Source organism: Miniopterus natalensis, chromosome 3 (assembly GCF_054644295.1).
Source record: "Miniopterus natalensis isolate mMinNat1 chromosome 3, mMinNat1.hap1, whole genome shotgun sequence".
NCBI classification, from domain to species: Eukaryota; Metazoa; Chordata; class Mammalia; order Chiroptera; family Miniopteridae; genus Miniopterus; species Miniopterus natalensis.
Window position 1 is genome coordinate 52,976,072 of NC_142083.1, and position 23,837 is coordinate 52,999,908.

Genomic DNA, 23,837 nt, shown 5'->3' on the forward strand with positions numbered 1-23,837 from the left:
TTCACTTCTGTCGGCGCTTGTTAAATGTCACTTCACCAGCAGTTCTTTGAAACATTGTTTAGGGAATCAGCTATTCTGAACTATGACGGGAACTATAAAAGTGCCTGATTTTAAACCCCCTTTGCCCCTCAAACCTGTCTTGTTCTAGAAGATAAAAAAATAGGCCAAAGGTAGCACATGCCACTAACACATCTAACGTAGAGTCACTAAATCTTTTTTTCAATATTTCCTCTCCCACCTTCTCTAAATCTTATTTAATAACATTAAATTTAGTTATAGAATATTAGAATTGTAAGGGATCTTGGTTCACATGGTTGTGCACTTTTTTCTTTCTTTCTTTCTGGAGCTCCCTAAAAGATTGGAGGAAACACAGTTCAAAGAAGTTTATTTTTCCTAGGCGGTCCTAGGGACTGGGCACCTCATGGCCTGGCCGAAATCGCAACATTCTTTTTACGCTCGTATCTACAGAGAAGCCCTGACAGTCAGTGCACGGAGCCCACCTCCCACAAATGATTCGCCGGTGGCATATACACTTTCATGTCGTGACTTCAGTACGTGGAGCCGTGCTCCTTCCACCTTCACCGCGCCTATCAGTGTGATGGGTAACTGGGTGGGTCCGCCTGGCTCACTGGGTACGTCCACCACACCCAGATATTTGATCTAACGCTAGTCTGTTGCTGTGAAGGTATTTTTGATGAGATTGACATTTAAATTAGTAGATTACCCTCCATAATGTGGGTGGTTCTCATCCCATCACAGCTGAAGAAAAAAGCCTGACTTCCCTGAGGAAGAGGAGCCTCTGTCTTCAGTCTGCCTTCAGACTCCAGCTGCCCGGTCAGCCCTTCCCTGGGTTTCCAGCCCGCAGGCCTCGGTTGGCATAAAAACAAAACCCTGCTGATTTCCTGCTTGCCTGCCTCCACAATTGTGTGAGCCAATTCCTTAAAATAAATCTCTGCCTCCCCCATCCGACTGGTTCTATTTCTCCGGAGAAGACTAATGCAATCAGTCAGTCAGGATTAATGGTCCAACTCTGGCCAAAATTTATCTATAATCTTATGTGTTAGAGTTTAAAGTGAAAGTAAGAGACTAGAGTCACATTTTATAGATGAATGAATCAGTCTTCATGAGTAAAGAGAAGAAAAATGGAAATCCAAAAGCAAGGAGAGAATTTACTCAACAAGATTTTTTCATTGCCCAATAGCTAACTAACTCCTCAAATAGAGGAGGATTTCTCTCTATCAGAGATTAGTTACCACTGTGAGAACATCCAATGTTTGCTTATACAGCTTGGGGAACATTCTTTAAGGGAATACACAAGTACTGTTTCCAAATTAGTGAGCATATATTTAGGTTGAGGAGAGGAATCACAGTAACTCACAAAAGTTTAAAGCTGACAAATACTGTGACTATCACAAAATCCACAATAAAAAACATACACTTTTTATTAATTACCTGATATATCTGTGTATATTACTTCCCTCCACCCGAGTAGTTTTTGGTGTGTATTTTTGATTGCTCTTCAGAATAGGAAGACAATTTAGTCTATAAATTTCAAATTGTGTATTTCCTGAACTATCAACAAGCTTTCATGTCAGATACTGTAAGATACTTTCATGTGGAGATAGGACCTTGACCTACACCTTCCTGTTGCCACAGTGAGTGAGTGTGCACAGTGTTTATTGGAAGATGTATTTCTAAAAGCCTTTCCTGCACTGGGATGACTGGCAATAACTTAGATATACAGTGATGTGACCATAAACCATATAAGTATATCCCACAAAACCCAAAATACATGTGTCCCTGACTAACTTTCTTACCAGAGTCTAAAAATGTCACAGCCACTCAAATGCCACCCAACACAAGGGGACAAGTAATAGAGGGGATTCAGAGTGGAAAGAAACAAAAGTCCTAAGATAAGAGAAAATATCTTCATTTTGTAAATTTTACAAAAACATATAATTACGTGAAATTTGCCTTCAGAGTGGCCTGGGTAAAGGAGAGGCACCAAAGCTTAAGCCTCCGGCTCCCACAGTTCTATGACATTCATCTCTTTTTGCACTTCTCAATAACTTTTCAAAGAATCTTATTCATGTAAATTTATTTTCAAAGACTCTCTTCATGTAAATTTATTATTATATTTTCATGCTGCTGGGATTAATGTGTGAAATTTTTCATAATTAACTCCAAGTATTTATACTATGAGTGTGGGAATTACACATAAATAGGAAATTAAATATCTTTAAATCATAAGTTTGCAATGAATATTTTAGAGCAGTGTAATTAAATCTTGCTTATAATTTTGGTAGACAGAAAATATTAGCTTTTGTTTGTTTATTTGTTTGTTTATAGCTTTTTCTTTTTCACTCCTAGAAGGGCAGAGGAAAGGAACCAGAAAAAAGTGAAACAGGCCAGCTTTGATCATGGGAAGCTGATTTCAGAAACAAAATCTGTACTGGAGCCATTCATGGAACTGATTTCAAAATGAAATTACCATTGGCTTTCAAATAGAAATTTCAGGGAGAAGATGTTAATAAAAATGTAATGGTTATAACGGCAACCTTAATGATGATGGCATTATGTGTGTGTTGTTAGATGAGCGATTGTCATAATCTGTGACACTTTTTTTCAGTCCATAAAGAGGTAGACTGAAATGGGTACTTATGGGATCATAATTTATTCACTTTTCCTGAGCTCATTAAAATGACTTTGCCATTATTTCTAAATTCTCATCATACGATCAGGCCATGCACATATGGCACAGAGAATCAGACTGACAGGGACTTTTAGTCAATTCCAATTCTGCTTTCATTTTTCACAGGATTAAAGACTCTGTCTATAAAATCAGTTATTTGGCATCTTCTCATTGATTCTGAAAGAGGTTTATACATGAAAATGCATAGGGATCCATGGCAGACTCCTGCATTGGTGGTGGCCCCCACAAAACTGTGCCCCTCACTACTAACTGCATAGCCCCCTTCCCCAAGGGCTCTGGGCTTGGCCATGTGACCAGCTGTGGTCGGTGGACATTAGCAAGGCTTGCTGAGGGCTTGCACATTCAAGCTGTCTTCTTAGAATACTCCATCTTGGAGCCCAGATATCACAGTGAAAGGAAGTCCAGGCAATATTGCTGGAGAAAGAGGCCAGGTGGAATGGCCCTGGAGGGTAAGACACTGCATGGAGAGACAGGCCACTTGGAAGAAAACCAGTATTTTTGGACCAAGTTTCCAGTTGAAAGTAGCCATATGAGAGACTGACACTACATAGAGACACCCAATTAACCCACAGAAATGTAAACAATAGGACATTATTGTGGTTTTAAGCCAATAAGTTTTGGTTTGTAAAGCAGCAATACGTTATGGAAACAGGATCATCAAAAAATGTTTAAAACAATCTCACCTGTATATGAAAATCTGGAAGTGATTTTAATGAGAATTATAGAGCCTTATTAAGTTGAATGCCCATAAAAATGACATTCAGCACTTTACATGTACTGCATTATAATTTTAATAGCTTACAGTTATTAAGTACTTAATGTTAGTCACTATACTAAACAGTTTACATTTATTAATTTCAAAAATCTGTACAACCACCCTAAGGGGTAGGCACTATATTTGTCTCCATTTTAGAGATGAGGAAGCTGAGACTTAAAGACAATAAATATTTTGCCTAAAGTTACGCAGTGTCCATACAGTGCGTGGGAGACATACAAGAAATCTATACAATGCAGTCTGTACAAGCAGTGGAATACATAGTCTTCAGGAAGATCTATATCCATAAAATTGTTATAAGAAGAGATGATAATATAACATATTAAACAGTGAAGTGTTAGTTAAAAGATCATAGTATTTTGAATCAGAATGACATAGATTTAAATGTGGCTCTGGTACCAGCTTTGTGACCTTAAACAATTTATATAAAATCTCTGAGCCTCAGTTTTTTCTTTTTTTAAAATATTTTTATTGATTTCTGAGAGAGGGGAAGGGAGAGGGAGAGAGAAACATTGGTGAGAGAGAGGATCATCGATAAGCTGCGTCCTGCACACGCTCCCCTGGGGATCGAGCCCACAGTCCTCGCACACGCCCTGACTGGGAATCCAACCTGTGACCTCTTGGTTCATGGGAGGACGCTCAACCAACTGAGCCATGCTGGTCAGGGCCTGAGCCTCAGTTTTTTTATCTAGAAGACGGAGATTAAAAATATCTCTTCCACGGTTGTTGAGAGTATAACCTGGGCAGTGATGTGTTGGAGTTAGCTTTTACCTACTTCTGACTGTGGCCATTTCTTCTGAAATCCATGTTCAGGGACATCATGTTGGTAGTTTAAAATCAGCCTTGGTGGGAGTGGTAACACCATGGAAATGTTAGACTTTCAGCCTGTCGTCTGTCACAGTCTGATTTATTGACTGACGCATATCAAGGGAGCACACTCAGAGAAACTGCAGGGTCACCCTGAACAAGGGGAAGGAGAGAACCATCACTGTTGGGTTACTTCTGGAGGGTTCTGAGGTAAGACCAGGGAAGGGGAGATCCATTTGGGGTTGGTTTCTGACAGGATTAGGAGAAGTGGGGACTATGAGTGTAGGAAGGTTCAGCAATTGGGCATCCCCTGGGAAGAGCAAAGGGCTTGCCATTGGGAAGAAGGTAGTGGTCACTCATAATGGAGGCCATTATCACATTTTACAGCCACATAACCTTGGGGGAAGCAATTCGTGCTGTTCACTTTGTGACTGGCTTTATGTGTTTGTCCTTCCACAGAGTGGCTGCTTTTTGTTTTTCAGTCCAAGTTGATTTTTACTCTTACTGTCTCAAAAAGTCTTTCAGAAATCAGCAAATGCTACAAATTAAGGCTTTTTATTTTTCTTGGGAACCCAGTTGTTAAACATATACCAGCATCACTACTTGTATTTTCTTATATTTCTGTCCTACAGGAGAGACTTTTAAGACTCAATGAACAGTCATATTCCATAAACATAACTAATAAAAGTCTAATATCTTCCTCAGGTATTTCTTAGAATCACCAGAGAATGCTTATGTTTCACAAACCCAGCCTTAAGTATCTACCTTTGGGTTACTTACCCATTTCAGGGTTTTTCTGAGAATGTTTGAGGAGTCTTGTCATAACTCCCTGACTCAAAAAATCCTTAACAAAACATTTCTTCTCAGAATATAGGAAATATTTTCTCTAGGAAAAAAAAAATTACTTTTTACCTTGGTCTATAAAAGTTTCTTAAAATCACTTAAAAAAATCCAGATTTTCTGGACTCAGCAAATTGGCACAGTGATTACATGTATGGAAACGAGAGCGAATTGAGTTATGCTCGTTTGCTCTTGTCCAGAACTTTTCCACCTGTACAAAGTGAATACGTTAGTTGACTTGTTTAGGAAATATCAATGGGGAAATGACGGTGTGTTTACCCACCCAATGCATTTGTTCTAAGATGCAGACGCAATTGTTAGGCAAAATGTGAACATCCACCAGAGAACTTTTCAATCATGATATTTCAAAATGCAATATTATTTCTGTTCTCTTCCTTGGTTCTGGCGATTGCTGGAAGTTCTTGGCATCCCTTGGCTTGTAGATGCATCACTCCAATCTCTGCCTCTGTTGTCACATGACATTCTTCCTGTGTGTCTTTTCTTATAAGGACATTGGTCATATTGAATAAAGGGGCTGCTGTACTCCAGTATGACCTAAGTTTGACTTAACTAATTACATCTGCACCAACTTTGTTTCCAGACAAGGTTCTGAGGTGCTGGGAAGGCTATGAATACTGGAGGGACACTGTTCAACTCAGACAACCTTTATAGTTTAGTAGTACCATGTGGTAGACTTTCTAAAATACTCTCAGTTATCCCTACCTCCTGCTATTCATCCCTGTATAATTCCCTCATCTTTGTGTGAGCTGGATGTAGTGGCTTTCTTCTAATAAATATGATAGGCAAATAGAGAGGATGTCACTTTGAAATTCATTGTAAACTTCTGCCATTTCTGTCTTCTGTGCAGACCGTCTCTCTGGTCTTTCTTATTTACTGGCTCTGATGAAGCAACTGTCATATTGTCAGCTACCCTATGGAGACATCCACTTTGTGAAGAACTGAGGGTGGCATCTGGCCAAGACTCAGAGAGAAACCAAGGCACTTAATCCAACAGTTAGAGGGGAACTGACTCCTTCCAACAGCCACCAGAATGAGTTTAGAGATAGTTCTACCACCAGTCATGTTTTAAAATGACTGCAGACTAGCTGACAGCTTGATGGTGGCCTTCTGAGATGATCCTTGTGAAGGATCGAGAGCTGGAGGATCCAGTTAAGCTGTATCTTGACTCCCGACTGGAAACAGTGACACTCTTGTTTTATGGAACTCAATTTTGGGGTTATTTGTTACACTTCAATAGATGACTAAATATTCACCATTTAAATTTTTCTTCTGTATCATTCTCACCAAATATTATGAAATCTGAGGATATGTTTTACTCTTTTTTTAAAGTCAAGCAAGCACAGTCTAGTGTAGCTTAATATAGCATAACACTACTAGTGTGCTTTCTAAGGATGATTTCGTGTCAGGTGAAATTCTTTGCTGTTATAAACTCTGAAGAAAATCCCAGAGATTTGATCATTAAGGTTTAATTAGAGTTAATGAGATTAATTATTATAGTTATATGAATAACAGTTATGCTGTGTGTTAGCTTTCGGCTGAAGCATTGGTGCTTTTGTTCTGGAAATTTGAAATAAATGGAAATTTATTTGGTTTGGCAGTTTAGATTAGTTGGGTATAATTTTATTACTGTCTATGGAAGGTTGGGTTTATAATGATAAAACAATTAGCCATTTGACATATCACTGTCTGCTCTGTCTCTCTTTATTCTGAAAGAACTAGAAAGCTCATTTTTTTTTTAGCCATGTAAAAATGTTTTTCTAGTTTCAGTCCAAAGGCAACATAAACCTGCAGTATAAAGCCTTGGGAAAAGGAGAAATGGATACAGATGAGTTCCATTTTGATTGACTTTAATTATTCCATTGATATTATATTAATACCTTTGAAAGTAAGGACAATGATTATGAATGTGGTGATACACTAGGACGTTGAAAACAATTTTAAAGAAATTTCATTATAATTTTCTATTAATTGGATCATTGAAGTGCTTACAGTGCTGTCAATTTTCCCATAAAGTAATAAAGCATTGATTATTTAATTTTGAGCATTTTTAAAAAATAGTTCATTCTGAACATCTCTTTAAATAAGTCCCGGCAGCATTATTAGTTGAACTATCTGGTTTAATATTGAACTTGGATAGATTATCAACCCATGGGTGAGAGTCTAAATGGAAATGGACTTAAGACATGGGAGGAGAAAACAGACAATGACTCCTTGAATTTATATGGTACTTTTTTTAAAATTCAAAGCTTTTTATTCTATCTAATCTTTTGTGAAACAGATATTAATATATAACTGGTTTATTGTTAGAACTGATTAATAAGAACGGGAACGAAACTACTGACATTACCCAGCCTAAAATTGACTGTGCCCATAAAGGCAATTATCACATTTTTTTCATGCTATTAGAGCCTTCCCAATAGCTCCCATGAACTTCAATGTCACATTTCAATTTTGTACCCACTACAACAAAATGAAATATTGTTCTATTGATATTTATATTTTATTTGAGACTGAATGATCTGGATATTTTAATATGATGGTAATATGATGGAAATTTCAGAGACACTAAGATATAGAAATAAGTCAATATCACATACTTTTTTATTTCCCATTAAGCATAATACCCAAATAATAGTTATTACCTGTATTGCTCCTGTGACCAAAGATGGGACACTTCGCTTGTATAGAGAAGGTGTGTCCTAAAGTAGTGTGTTTGGTGCTGACTAGTGTGTGTGTGCTTTTGTCTGGTGTCCACAGCCTCCAGCTGAACCTCTTCAAGAATTTCTGGGCTACCAATCCAGGGAGGAAAGGAGTGTCTTTTCCATTTGTTGCTCTCTCACCTAAGGCAGGGGTTTTAGATCCAAGCTAAACTGAACTGAAATCTCAGCTCATCACCTAGTCAGATCTGAATGTATGAACTATGGAGCCATATACAGTATTCCATAGCATTAGCCAGCTGGATCTGTAAACAAAAGGTACTTCACGCAAAGGACTGGTATATGTTATTGTGGTAGTTGGCCTCCAAGACAGTCCCCTATGACCCTTACCTCCTACAATCCATGTCCCTGTGTATTCTCCTCCCACACAGACCACAGGGCTGATCTGTGTGACCAATAGAATTCAGTGGAAGAGACAGTGTGTGACTTCTAAGCCTAGGTCATAAAAGGCATTGAACTTCTGTCTGGACTTCAGGAGCTCTCATCCTGGAGAAAGCCAACTGTAAGGACCCACAGGCAGCCCTCTGAGGAGGCCCACGTAGGGAACAACTGAAGTCCCCTGCAACAGCCAGCACCAATGAGCCAGATAACCGAGGGAGCCACCGTGGAAACAGTACCTGCCATCCTGGGCAAGCCTCCTAATGACTCAGCACCAGTCAACACCTTACTGTGCTCTCATGAGAGGCCCTGAGATACAGCTACCCAGGCAAGCTGCCCTGAAATTCTTCAGCCACAGAAACCACGAAAGGTAGCTTTTCTTGCTTTGTTATTAAATGCCTACCACAGTTATTTATTCCCCCTCAATATGCAGATGAAGATATCTGACCTGAAAAGGTGACTTTTGGTGTACCTAGCTTAGAGTAGATACTCAGAATATTAACTGAATAAATGAATGAATACAGAAATGGGAGGAGTTAAAAATATAACACAGGAATTTAGCTAAGATTTTAGAAATAAATTAGCATCCTCATGACCAGACAAATATTTTTATATTGTTAAAACACTTAGCTTCATGGCATAGAAGATGCACAGAATATGTTGAACAATAGGACATATAGCAGAGATGCTTATTTCCATAGCAATATTCTGAGAAGAAAATAAGAAATAAGGGCATTTGATCTTTGGCGGAGATAGTGTGATGGTTAATGTTATGTGTTAACCTGTCTAGGATATAGTACATGGTTATTTAATCAAACACTAAGTGCTACTGGGAAAATATTTTATAGATGTTGTTAACATCTATAATCAGTTGACTTTAAGTAATGTAGGTGGGCCTCATCCAATTAATTAAAGGCCTTAAGAGCAAAAATGAATTTTCTGAAGAATTTCTGTCTCAAGACTGTAATATCAACTTCTGCCTGAGTTTCCAGCCTGCTGGAGTACAGATTTCAGATATACCAGAACTCCCCTACAAGCTTGTGAGCCATTTTCTTAAAATAAGTCCCCCCCGACCCCCACTGCCACACACACATCACCCTGGTTTTCTTCTGGAGAGCCCTAACTGATACAGACGGCTACTGCTCAGTGAGTGTGGACGTGCTCCTCTACATTTCCCCAGGCTTCCTTAGTTTGTTTGATGCCAAGTGGTCAGATTGGACAATGGGCTGTGGGCACTAATGAACTGTGTCGTATTTCGTTCAAACCACTGAGGAACCAGGGTGTCTTCTCCTGCTTTCCCTGCTCAGACTGGTAGGAACCTTGGAAATTATGTGATGAAATAATATACCTATGCCATAGAAGAAGGCAGCCCAAATAGTATTGGACTGTGATGTGAACAAAATTAAATCTTCAGCCTGGCCGGGTGTGGCTCAGCAGTTGAGAGTTGACCTAGGATCCAGGCAACTGGGGTTTGATTCCCTGTCAGGGCACACGCCCGGGTTGCGGGCTCGATCCCCAGTCGGGGGTGTGCAGGAGGCAGCTGGTCAATGACTCTCTCATCATTGATGTTTCTCTCTCTCTCTCTCTCTCCCTCTCCTTTCCTTTCTCTGACATCAATAAAGAGATATTTAAAAAAAAAACAATAAGCAAATGAAAAGATCTTAAAAAAAATTAAATCTTCATTGTGTTAAGTAATTGAGATTTTAAATTTTATATTTTCACCAGAGTTTATGCTATCTTGAATAACACACTATCTAAATGGAAAAATAAAATCAGGTGATGGGCATGTTGATCAGAGGTGTTCTGGTAGTAAGTGAATGAAAATCCATCTCAATCCATTTTTAAAAAGGAAGATAATTGAATGACTTCTATAATCAAATGGTTTAAGAGTAGACCTTCAGATTTAGTTATAGCTAAATCCAGACTCAAAAACTGTCACCAGAATTTGGATATCACTCTTAATCTGACATACACTTCTACCCTTTATTTTTTTAACCAACAAAGTCTAAGGGATGATTCTGATTCACCTGGCTGGGTCCTGTCCTTGGCTCCGAACTATCCACTATAGCTGGGTCATAGACTAAACTCATCCACTAAATTATTCATATGCCTGTTCTTAGAGTTCGGGTAGTTGAGGGACTGGTAAGATCAGCCCCACTCATATCACAAGGACTGAAAATTGGTTAAGGGAGGTTTTCCAAAGGAAAATTGGGTGGTTGTGACCAGAAGTGGAAAGGAAGCCAGGTATTAAAACAATAGATTTCCACTGCAGGGAAGTAGAAGTTTATATGCCTTGTATGTCAGGAGAAAGGAAGCTGAGTTGCATATATAGAAAAACAAATGTATTCATGGAACACTCTTTTTAAAACAGGAGTGTTGTGTGAATGAGTGGTAAGCTAGCTAGATGTTGCAATGTGATAATTCATTTTAATCAAAGATAAAAGAGACAATTTATCACATCTAGACCATGCCTATCAGTAATACATCTATCAATGTGCAGAAGATGTCACATCTTGTTGAAAGCAATTGAAGTGATGTTACAGCTCTCAAGAAATAAAGCCAAGAGCAGGTTATTCCATATTGAAATCACACCCACAATTATTCATTATTTAGACAATAATGACATATTTAGAACTTGTTCAGAGAGCAATTAAGAAGCTGACTGTTTAGTTACATTCTAATCTATTTTAGGTATTGTGAATAAAACTAGTCACATAAAAAAAGTAATTCAAATGGGAAGCTCCTGTTTCTCATTTATATTGTAGTATTTATATGTAATAAGTAGCTAAATGAATTATGACAAATGTTAATTATAAAGCACATATAATAGGGGTGTGTATATCCATTATTAATCTAGTTTTGTGACATATATATTTCATAATTGGTAAAAATAAATAAAATTAAGTGAGCACAATTATATATGAAAAGCACACTGAATAGTTGCTAAAGATTTGAAAATTTTGTAGAAAAATTATCTCATTTAAGAGGTTTCGAGAACAGTTTAATCAGCAATTGGGATTGGTTGGGTGCCATGAAGAAGAAAAATATATTCAAATCACCTTTTCTCTCTTTCTTTTCTTTTTCCACTTTTTAAAAGCAAAAATATTGAGTAGAAATATAGAAAGCAAGAGTCTAGAAAAAGACTGGGAGAATGAAGACATTTGGTACATGTTAATTTTCTGCCAAGTTTCAGGATTATGCTCCTGAATTTTAATGGGCATGATAAAACTGGAGTTGGTAGGACCTCATAAACATTTGGAAATGAACAGAAATTTGGAAAATATTGCAATATATACAAAATATAGACATATAAACATTAAAAATTATAAGTAAAAGTTTAAAAGGCACCTGCTTTCAAAACGAACCACAAGTCAAACTGTGAAAAGCCAGCATTGACAGGTCATTCTTCCCCTGAATCACTTTCTTCGTGGAACTTGCTGTGATGTTTTGATCTAGTAGAGCAGATTCTTGTCTAAGGATTTGAATCAAGTTTACTGCACCTCTACTCAAAGTTCCTGCCATGTCCCGGGCACATTAGATGCATTTCCAAAGCTCAAAGGTTTTAGGGACTGTTCCCAGAGAAGTGAGAAGAATTCAGAACTGTTTACTCTAAATCCCATCTACAGTTTCTCAATTCACTGCAGTGCCTTGTCTGTCATACGCGTTATGGGTGTGATGGTTGTGGCCCCTGTTCCTGATGATTCTCTGCTCACTTCGTTTTATGCAGAGGGGCCCCATGGAGCACTTTCAGTCGCCTGATCTCCAGTTCCCTACAAAGTTTCAAGGACAGCGTGAATTATGCTTCTTACTATCGAATCACCTTGGCTTCTTTAGTGTCCCGGGGAGCAGGAGACCTATGCCAGTGTTGCAGCTCTCATACTAGCTGCACGATCTTGGACAAATTTACCCCTCTCGTTTACCCATAGAGACCCTCTGACCCTCTTGGCCAGCTTTGTGGAATTTCTAGTGCTGCAAATTTGAACTTATTGTATATTATTTTGTATTTTTCTGTTGTTTTGAAATTCTTGTGTATTAGGTATGATTTTGCTCTGTAGTGTTTTAGGAACAATATACTTCTTTTTTTTTTTTTTTTAACAAATTAAATGTGGATTTGAACCTTAGGCTTTTAGTCTAATCTTTTTTATTTTGTACCGGGCAGGGGCAGTGGTAAAGTGCTAGCTCTCTATAGGGTTATGCAAAAATGCTAGTGCGTGAAAAAGGGAGAAGATCCTGGTCCGTGTCTGTTGTGTTGGTTGTCCTTAATGTTCTTCCTGGGAAGAGCGGCCTCGCTACCATTTTTCAGGTACTGCTGCTCCGGACAGGCTCAGATGCTTTCACACCAGGCTTCTGTAGACTCAAGCTTAGTCTCAGAGACTGTCTTCTCTGTGAAGTCCCAGGACTTTGGGGCCAGGATTCCACAGATGTTCAAAGGCCTTTTATCCTTCCTCGTCCCTGGCACTGGGAGCAAGGGTTTGTGACTGTGCGCTTGATGTGAAAACCATACAGTCCTCCCATGCTTTGACTGGTCTTCCAGAAGCTGTTCTTTCTTCTCCAGGCCGAGCCATTTTCTAAAATGAGTCCAAACACAATCTCTGTCCCTTCTCCCCAGTGAGATTATCCAACCTAGGAACTGCAGGTGCTTTGAGCCTCCAACAAAAATTTAAAAAGGAGTTTGTCCTTGGTGCCAGACAACCTCTGTTTTTGCCTCTGAAACCCAAAGCTGTTAACAAGCCTTTGAAGTAAAGCAAATCAGAGTAGGACGCTGGGAGTCTGTTTTTCCAAGGGTCTGGGTAACTGTAACGAAATTACAGCTGCATTTCTTCAGACAGTCTCATATAGGAGTGGGAATGAGACATATTATTATCTGAATAAATTATCTTGCAACATGGTTCTTTATGTATATTTTAAAAGGGTATTAATTTTAAAATTTGGAGCAGGGATGGTGAATGCATGACTTTTGCAGCCACTGCTTTCTCCCTCACGCATGGCAGATATTGTTAATCAATTGTTTCTATAGATGGTTTACGTTTGCTTGTAAATTCTCAACATAATGGGCATGAAAGTCAGTACTAACGAATTTGAATCAGAAGTTGAGATTAGGATATGCTCACCATCTGTTCCCTAAAGATTGTGTGATGTGGAAAATTCTGAAATTTAGTGACGTTGCCAATGTGGGGGTGTGGGATGGAAAGATGAAGGGTAGGAGAAGAGGAGAGGGGATGATTGATCAAAGCTGTGTTTTAGAGAGGCCATGGACAGCACGTACTCCTGGTGAGCCCACCTTGAACCTAGGGTTTGCCTTTCAGCCTCTGTTCTGTGCATCTTTGTGTTATGAGCCCATCCAGGCATAAGCAGGCTTGGGAGACATACATTTTACAGAAGGAAATCCCTCGGTCAGGCAGGAGGACTGCCTTCTTCCTGGGGGACAGTCATCGGTTCCTTCTCAGGCCTTCACCAGGTTGGATGAGCCCAGCCCACCCTCAGACAACCAATTTAAATTTAATCTCACTCAAAAACACTCTCACAGAAAAACCCAGAATAATGCTTGGCCAACTATCTGGACTGTCTGTGGCGCTGTCAGTTTGACAGGTAAAGTTAACCATCACACCTGCAAACTCTTTCCTGAAAGGGCGGAACAGGAGATAAATGAATTTTTATTCTTTTTATTATAGTTTTTAAAAATGTCATGTAGGTTATAGTTTATTTTGTATTTATACACACACACATGTATATATATATATTTGTTTATTTGTTTTTTGTCTCTCTGAAAGGATTTTAGTGGACTCTCCAGATTCACTAGCTTTGCAGTTATGTGTTATTTGAGTGTTAATTATGCAGATAACTAATACTCATTTAATAAAAGCATATTTAATTCTAGTTCAGAAGATAACGCTATCTAAATTTGTTTTATAATTCCAAGAGGGCAGTCTACTCAAAGCCTGAAAACACCATTGCTTAATCATATGTTCGCATCTCATTAACTTTAAGGTCTCATGTACATCTAATTTATGTTATTCAGTGTGTATCAGGCATCCACACACAGGCACACTTATATACATATTTAAACTATGCAATGAATTGTAAAGTAAAATTCCCCTGTTAAATTTTTCATAATCTATTATTTCCCTTTCCCCCAATTATTTTTTAATTTTTATTTTTTAAAAATATATCTTTATTGATTTCAGAGAGAGGAAAGGAGAGGGAGAGAGAGAGATAGAAACATCAATAACGAGAGAGTCATTGATCGAGCCCACCACCCGGGCATGCGCCCTGACCAGGAATCGAACCCCGATCGCCTGGATCCCAGGTCGATGCTCAACCGCTGAGCCACGCCTGGCCGGGCTCCCCAATTATTTTGAATGGTGTTTGGAAAAAAACTTCAGATATTTGGTAGGTATTCCTATGATTTTTGGCCTTTCTTCCTTTATTTTCTAATGTAAAACTCTAGCAGCTGAGAGAAAACAGAACCAAATTTAGCTGGCCCTGATACAAATTTCAACTATTTATATTCTACTGCTACCAAACTGGCTTTTAAAAAAATAGCAACAACGTTAGCCATAATCTAAATCTTATCATATCAGCAAACCTTATAAACTCTGAAATCAAAACTAATTATACCAAGAATTAAATCTAGTTTAGTGGGCATGTGGATTTATAAAATAACAAAAATCATGGAATAATCCTCACTTTTTTCAATTCATTTCTGGAAAATGCATTATAAACACATTGCATTTCCCAATGGAACCTAAAATTGCATTTGCATTCCTGTTCAGTTACTCACCAGCAAGTAAGTCATGGTTGTGACTAGCAACGAATTATAAAAGCAAAGATAAAAATGATAAACCTACAATAAGCTTAATGATAAAATCATTTCATAAGTGCTATAGATTTAGAAAAATGGTTTCTCTATATTTTTTGAGATTGTACTCAAAACATTCTACTCAATGTTAAAATGTTGGCAAATAATTTAAAATGTTTTAAAAAAAGGGTAAGACCCTGGGAAGAGAGAAGACATTCCTTGTTAAAGGAACTCCAGGAGTAGTGCCTCAAGTACCTAGAATCAGCAAAACCAAATTTCCTAAAATATGAGGAGGAAAATGAACTTGGGCCTGTGAGCAAGGGGAACCAAACACACATTCGCCTTCCACAGGCCGCAGACCTTAGGGTAGGTTAGGGCGATCAAGTACAACCTCTGCTCAGGACTCCTGCCCTGTGGCCTTTTAAATTAATTTATTCAAACTTATTTGTTTAAACTGCTATATTCTACATACCGTGGGGAATATAAATGTAAAGACATGTTTTCAGACACCAGAAATGGAAAAAAAAACCGTAAAAAGTAAAGGTAACATACATTTGACATAAACTGAAGATGCTAACTACAACAGCAGCAAAATAATTTAACAGTAATGCTGATTGCCTTAGAATTTAGCTGGGTTTGGGGATTGATTTGAATGAGCCAGGCAGCTTAAAAACTGCCCCAGGAAGTTTTAGTGATGACTTCTTTCTGATCAATTCCCTTTTAGCAAGCAAAAACAGTTTAAATTATACTGTTAACCTTATTGAATGCTCAATATTATGTTTGTCCTTTTAAAATTTAGACATTGCAGTATTTAAATACTTAAAGGCATCATTGAGCACTTCAGCCGTGATGGGTTGAAGAGAGTTCCCTTCTAATTCATCTTCTCTTTGTTATATGTGCCTTCCAGGAAGATTTATTTAGGGAGAACACAGGGCTTTTTTTTTAGCCTTAGTTCAGAGGTCTATCTCTTTCTTTTCCTTCCCTTCCAAGCCCAGAGAATATTTGTTAGAATAGCCTTCTTTGTGAACATAGACTGTCAGTAAAGGTGACGGGAAATGAAGTTCAGGTTCAATTAGGCAGACCTGAGTGAGCCCAGACACCCGATGTATCGGACAAAGCGAAAATCGTTCCTGATACCATTTCCGAGATGACAACTAAAATTATTCAGATTTTCCACTCTATACCCCAAACACCCTCTATTTTTAACAAGAGGCATTTTTTATTTTTAACAGGTTTTCCTGCTGTAGTACACCATGCTTTATAACTACTGAGTTTGTGCTGTCTGCTCATATGTTGGTTTCACATAAACACAGACACACAGTAATTGTCTTAGATAAATGACTAACAGTTCTCTTTATTTTTCTTCTCGTATTTGAGAAATATTTAGTTTCTCCGACGCAAATCTTAGGTTTGCATATGAATTAATCACATGCCATATCCTATAGTATATACATAATACCGACTGTCCTCATCAGATGCCCTTTTCTCTGTCTGGTATTAATATAACACGGTGATCTGAATCTTGGCTTGCTACTTGCTTGCTGTGCGACCTTAGGCCAGTCACTCAACCTCCATGTGCCTCACTTTCTTCACTTGACAATGGGGATAGAGTAACGATGCCTCATAAATTTGTTATAAGATCAAACGAGTTCACATTATAAAACATCTCAGCGGTGAGAGGCACCTAGTTATGCCATAGGCGTACTTGTTAAATAAATAAAAATCTTTTTCCCTTCTAAATGTATATGCCGATACCTATCTGACTCCAGACTTCTGTTCAACGAATACACTAATTTGCTGTAATTTTCTTGTCTTCATTTCTCTCTTCCTACTTATTTCTTATTAGGTTTCAGAGGGAGAACAAAATAAGAAATTACCTGCAAAGGCTGGCTTGCGTGTGACTACGTTTCAAGCCAGAAATTACAAGCCGGCCAGTGAGTATACTTTGGGAAGCGAGTAGCGGAGTTCAGCTCAGTGCCACTGGTTTAAGTTGGCTCACGGAGGAAGGGGTTCAGGGTGGCTTCCCTCAGTAACATAGCTTCTTTCCTCTGCAGTTTCCTTGGCTCTGTTCCTTTTAGTCCGATGGTTTTTTCCTGAGCCTGCCTTGCAAAATGCCTTTAGAGGTTCTAGGCTCCATGTAATGGGCATACAGAGGAGGAGAGGGAGTCTATTTTGCTTTTGCTTCATGACTTGCTGGCCCATATCAAGTTACAAGCTGATTTCTGAACCAATTTTTGAGGCTAGGGGAGCACCATAAACTAATCGGATTAGTTGAACCTGTCTCTTTATCAGAGTTGGATAATGAGGCCCAACTCTGGTGCCAGGGTCCATCGACTTCTTTTAAAAATCATTGATAATCGTGGGAGGAGTAGGTGCCAGAACAAGAGTAGGGTTGTGTTAGAAAAGAGGAAGGAGGGCCCGGCCGGCGTGGCTCAGTGGTTGAGCATCGACCTAGGATCCAGGAGATCGGGGTTCTATTCCCGGTCAGGGCACATGCCCGGGTTGTGGGCTCGATCAATGACTCTCTCATCATTGATGTTTCCATCTCTCTCTCCCTCTTCCTTCCCCTCTCTGAAATCAATAAAGAAAAAAAAAAAGAAAAAAAGAAAACAAGGAGGAGGAATGGATACTGTACACATGACTATTGACATCTGCCACATGGGTTATGTTTTCCTCCTGAGATTAGAAATGCATCAGTGTCAGTAACATGTCCAAATGAGGAAACAGTGTGGCTGGTGCACCTTCAAATTCCAGAAAGTGACCTTTTATTTTTATTTTTTAATCTTTACTCAAGGGTATGTTTTTATTGATTTTAGAGAGAGAGGGAAGGAGAGAGAGGGAGAGAGAAACATCGATGTGGGAGAGAAAAATATTGATCAGTTGCCTCCCTTATGACGCCGACCCCAGGGATTGAACCTGCCACCTTTTGTTGTACTGGGTGATGCTGAGCCACCCAGCCAGGGCTTTTAAATTATATACTTTGTTTTTAGGATTTGTTCGGTTATTAAGACTAGGCACCATTGAAACAACATAATCAACCTTGTCTGTCCATGTGTTGACTATGGCACACACTTGGGATAATTATTAATCCCAATGGATTAAATCTGAAAAGAAAGAAACATCAATTGAACTATCAGCTGTAAAGTGTGTATAATAAAATAACACAAACATATTCTCTTACAGTTATGGATGCCAGAAGTCTGCAATCAGTGTCCCTGGGCTAAAGTTGAGATGTTGGCAGAGCTGATTCCTTCAGGAAGCTGCTGGGAGAGAGCCTGTTTCGGTTTTCTAGAGGCCACCTGCACCCCTTGGCTTGGGGCCCTTTCCTCCATCTTCAAAGCTCATCCTTCCAACCTCTACTTCTCTCTTCCAGTCTCTGCAGCTGGCTTTCTCTCTTTCTGTCTCTGACTCCTCCTGCTTCCCCCTTGTGATTGCATTGAGCCTACCCTGATAATTGCCTCATCTCAAAGTTCCTAATTTAATCTCATCTGCAAAGTCTCTTGCACCTCGGAAGGTGAAATACTCGCAAGTTCCAGGGATTAGAACATGAACACCTTTGGAGTCACTGCAGCACAAACACGCAACTAATCTGGTTCAATTTTCTAATTATTTGTGGAATAAATTTTACTTTTGAATTGTATTAATCGGGACACTTTCCTTTGCAAGTGTCAAGGGGCTTTATTGGTTCCCAGAAATGAAAGTCGCAGGGCTGTCTTCTACAGGCCAGGGGTCAACTATGCTGACAGGAACCTTCCTGTCACTTCCACCCTGCAGCTGCTTTCCTCTGTGTGTCCCCTTAGCCTGCCTCTCATCCTTCTGTTGGCGAGACAGCCTCCAGGAGCTCCAGGACTGATCTTCCATTCTAGCACCCAGGACAGAAACAGATTCCCCCTCTGACAGTGTCAATAAAGTCTAGTTAGTGAGTTTCATTGATCCAACTTTAATGGGACTCTGTAAATCAAAATGTTTGCTGCTCTTATTGAAACTGCAACCATTTTATACATTTTTAGTTTATATGTCACTTGATTTGTTATTAGTTTATTTATTCATTTAAGGGTTTTTCTCAACTTTCTCTCAACACTGCTCCTTCTTTCCTCCTTTCTTTTTTAATATCTCCTCATTTAAAAAAAATCAGATGGTATATTTGTGATTCTTATTGCTTTTTAAGTTTCTGTTTTAACATTTTAAACTTGTTTTTGGAGATAATGTGATCTTATTGTGGGATGATAATTTAATTATTTAATAATTAATTATTTCACTAATTTAATTGTTAATTATTAAATTTAATAGATTTACTTTTATTAAAGTTATTTTATTATAATAGTGCATTTCAGTAAATTGTTTTGTCATTTTCTTTTGATGTGTTAGTGAACCCTGAGGTGAGAGTATAATGCATGCTTGTTAAAGACACTTAGACATATAAAAAATATGAAAAATATTTTTACATGAAAGAGGTTAAAGCTTTATATGCTGTTAGCAGTTTCTGTGGTATCCTTCCCTTTGATTTTTATGTTGCTGCTTTCTTTTGTTTCTATCACTGGAATAGTTATGAAGTGCAAATGGATTTGGGCCACCTGCGGATTTGAATAAGTAGGTATAGTATCTTTAGTGGTTGCTCTTTTTCAGAATTTTCTAGTATCAAATATCCTATTAATTTTCAGGAATAAGCACATGTTGTTTTCAAACAAACCATTGAAACACACTTACTTGAACAATGAAACACACATTTTTAGTCTGGCGGGTGTGGCTCGGTTGATTGGAGCACTGTCCTGTGCACCAGAAGTTCATGGGCTCGATTCCCTGTCAGGGCACATACCTAGGTTGTGGGTTCTATCTAAGTAGGATATAAGTCCAAGAAGAGTCTGGTTTATTTGTTGTGGGTTCGATCCTGGTGGAGGTGTGTACTGATTGATGTATTTTTGTGGAATCAATGTTTCTCTTTCTCTCCCTCCCTCCCTTCCTCTCTAAAAACAAACAAAAAACACAAAAAACCCCACACATTTTAAAATTCACCTTTATATAAAACAAGCTTTATTAACTTTTCTAATATTCAATTTTTTTAAATTATAAAACTTGTACTTTTATTTGGAACCAGACCTTATAAACGTTTTAATGCCTCTTTAATTAGAATTTGCACTCATTTGAGAGAGAAAGAGAAAGTTTAGAGGAGTTTAATCAATACCTTTAGACTGACTGGTGTCCACCTTATAGAGCAGAGGACTGCTACTTAACAATGCCCCTTTAATCAAAGAACCACAGAGAGAACTCGCTTTTTTCATACTGTGGATATCCAACTGGTACGTGACAGACAAAATACTTGACGCATTTTCATCTATGGATGCTGTTATATTTTGAATAATAAAATAAAACATCCTTTTGGCTTAGTGTAGAATCATCACAATGCATTGTTGATAAACTGTCACTGGTTTAGCCAGTGGCACTTATTTCGGTGGCATGGAAGAAGTGGAGGCACAGTGAAATGGGGTGAAGGATTAATGAGAGGCCAGAAAGCGGAGACCATTACTGTAGACTCTCTTTGAGAGGCCTGAGAAGGACAGTATAGAGTCTATCTAAGCAGGACATAGGACCAAGAAGAGTTTGGTTTATTTGTGTGAGACTTGACTCTATGTCAGTTTTTTTCATAAGCTGGGGAAGGTTATGATCTCATCCGCTTCCCTCAACGCCCCCCCAAAGGGGAAAGCCACATCTACAGAGGCATGACTTCATTGAAAAAGACTTAGAACAATGTACAAACAGGCCAAGGAGCCTGATTTTCACTGTTACTTGTAGAACAACATCCACGTAAACATACACATATATAGGTGCACAAAAGCACACACATACCTGGTCTTCCCAATGCATTTTTACCACCGCCTATTCAGAATGACCAGAGGGGAAGAACTTTAGATTTGACGCATCTTGAGAAGCACGATTTTTAAGGCCTTTATATGCAGCCAGGAAACTTGACTAGACATATATCCTCGGCTCATATCCTATTGATCATTTGTTATCCTGGGAAATTAATATCTGGATAGGTTAGCTGTGGGATGGGGTTTCTTTAATTGATAAACACCTACCCATTCAGTTCAGGAAGAACCATTTCGTGCAGTTGATAAACAGAAGGGTCAGGAAGTGAGACAACTTTTTATATTGCCTTTTTTAAAAAAAGTTAAAACCTGGAAAGTCAGCTGACATTCTCTAGGTCCACTTTCATCCTGTAGCTTATTGCGAATCCATTTTAATTTGTTGAATCTTCAGGAAACATGTGGAAATCGAATTAGTGGCCCCTCAACTTTGCCTCATTCCCCTTCTTAACTGAAACTCCAGCCTGTGTGTACTGGCAGCCAGTGGAATACAGTTGTTAATCTCTGCAAGTGAAGCAATTATGTTTCAAGTTGGTTCTGTAACATCTTCATACTTTTCTGCATTTTTTAGACAGTAGCTACTACTAAAGTTACAATTATATTTTGATATATAATGCCTCAAATTATCTCACATGGTTATTGAGAAGATGGGGTTAGATGTGGTCTGAGGAAGTGCTGTTGACCTAGAAAATCAGAGGGCGTGGAATTGGCAGCAAGAGTAGGCAAAGTACAGAATGATGGGTCAGAACTGGAAAGAAAGTGAGACGAGGTTCGTACATGAGAACTGGGGTCTAGAGAAATTGCGACTCAGGAAGGCAAGGCACAGCATGGAAATATAGTAACGTTGGAAAGCCTATGAGTCTTTAGAGAGAGAGAAGCCTTGTTTTGACTTCTTTTTCTGCCACTGATTATCTGTGTGACTTTCGGCAATTAAGCTCCCTTAATCTTAGTCTCCTCACCTGTGAAATGGGGATAGCTATCTCAGAGTGCTATTGTAAAAAACAAATAAGATAATATTTTATAAACTTAAAGTGCTAGTAACAAAATAGACCCTCAGTAAACACTGGCGCGGGAGCCACTCTGTGTGTAGTTCCTTCCCACACGCACCTGGTTTGGTTTGTGTGACGATAAAGGACAGCCAGAGTATCACTTGTGAGATGGGTGACAAAAAGACTGCAGTTTTCATTTGAGATTCTCTGTCTCTTTTCTTATCACTTGCCATGGGGGAAGCCTTATGTTGTATGTAAGCTCGTGTGGGGAGAAACTGAGGTTTCCTGCCAACAGCTCTCTTCTCGAGCTTGGAAACATCTTTCAGACCCAGTCAAACCTCAGGTAGCTGCACCCCCAGGTGACACTCCGATGGCAGCTCTGTGAGGGACCGTGAGACAGAACTAAGCTAAGCTGCTTCTGAATTTTTGACTCACCCAGAGTGAGATAATAAATACTTCTTTAAGCAACTAAGTTTGGGTTAATTTGTTATGCAGCAATGAATAATTAATTCATGTAGCTATTGTTTTGAAGATCTGGGAAGTGAGAGTTAAAATCTAAACTAAGTTGGGGCTAGTGGTAGGGGTAAGAATTTTAAGGGGTTTTGGGAGTGAGAGGGAAATTTAAGCACTGGTAGCCTAAGGCAGTTTATAGTTTGTCATCTGTTGGAGGATCCTGAGGCAGGCCTTCCCAGCTGGTGTGCTGTGAACTGGGTAGAGATATTTTGAGATATTGATTCCTCCTGCCTCTTTGGGTGGTTTGGTGAGGTCTAGGGAGCCTGGATTCTTGGGGCTGGTCACCTCTGGTCTTGACAAGGCTTCTTTCTTTATGCCTGTGTTTTACAATGTGATTATTGTCTCTATGTGTTACAACAGTTGGACAGCACTGGATTTATGAGGCTAGCGTTTTTGCTTTGGGTACGTGAAACAATTTTATATAAAATGTGAATTGTGGAGGTTAGACTAAGTCAGAATTTTAAAATCTAGGGTACTATGGTCTTTTAAGATCTATAAATAGGCATTCAAGGATTCCACAAACATTAAATTTTATGCAAAATTGTGTCTGTGTCAGCTGCTATATCACTGTGTGAGTTTACGCATTTTTCAGAGGACAGATTTTATTCCTTTTAGCTGATTTTCAGGTAAGTCTATAAACCAAAATAGATTAATAATCAACAGACTATATGTTCTACAAGGCCTTTTCCTACTCTTAAGCTTCCAAAATTCTGGTCCTAAAGGAACTGGGCTACGGGAGATCACTCTCTGATTCAAGGTCAGGCAGAGCACTATAAAATTACAGGGTGGACCCCTTGGGACCAGTTTTGGGGCTTGTTATGTTTTCTCATAATATGGGGTTAACAGCAGGAGATCTGGGTCCATCCACAGTGCATGGAATTGAACCTTGACTGAGTGACTTGACCTTGGGGAAGTGACTCAGTCTCTCTGTGCCTCAGTTTCCTCAATTATACTAACAATTTTACCCATTACACAGAATTGCTGTGATGATTATATGTTATTCCTTGTCAAGTGCTTAGAACTGTGCCTGCCTGGTGCACATTCAATGATCAATAATGTTTGTCATGATTATTGTTGCTTCTGGCCCCTGGATCCAAACTTCCTCCTAGCAACTCAAGTGTCTGGAACCAGGCTTGAATTAGATCTCCCTGAATCCACAGCAGAACTGGGTTATTGTGGTGAAAAGCTGCAACTCTGCTGTCCCTTCCCCTTCTCATGCTTGAGGAGTTATCTCCCGGGAAGATGAGATGTCTTAGAAGTTATTTGTTCACCTCCCACTGACTTGGCAAGAACAGGCAGAGGCTGTTCACTTTTATAGGTCTCAGATTTTTTTCCTTTGCATCATGGAAGGGCTATGTTACATTACTTCTATGGTCTCTTTCAGTCATAATAATATGAATTTATAAATGATAGAAGGAATG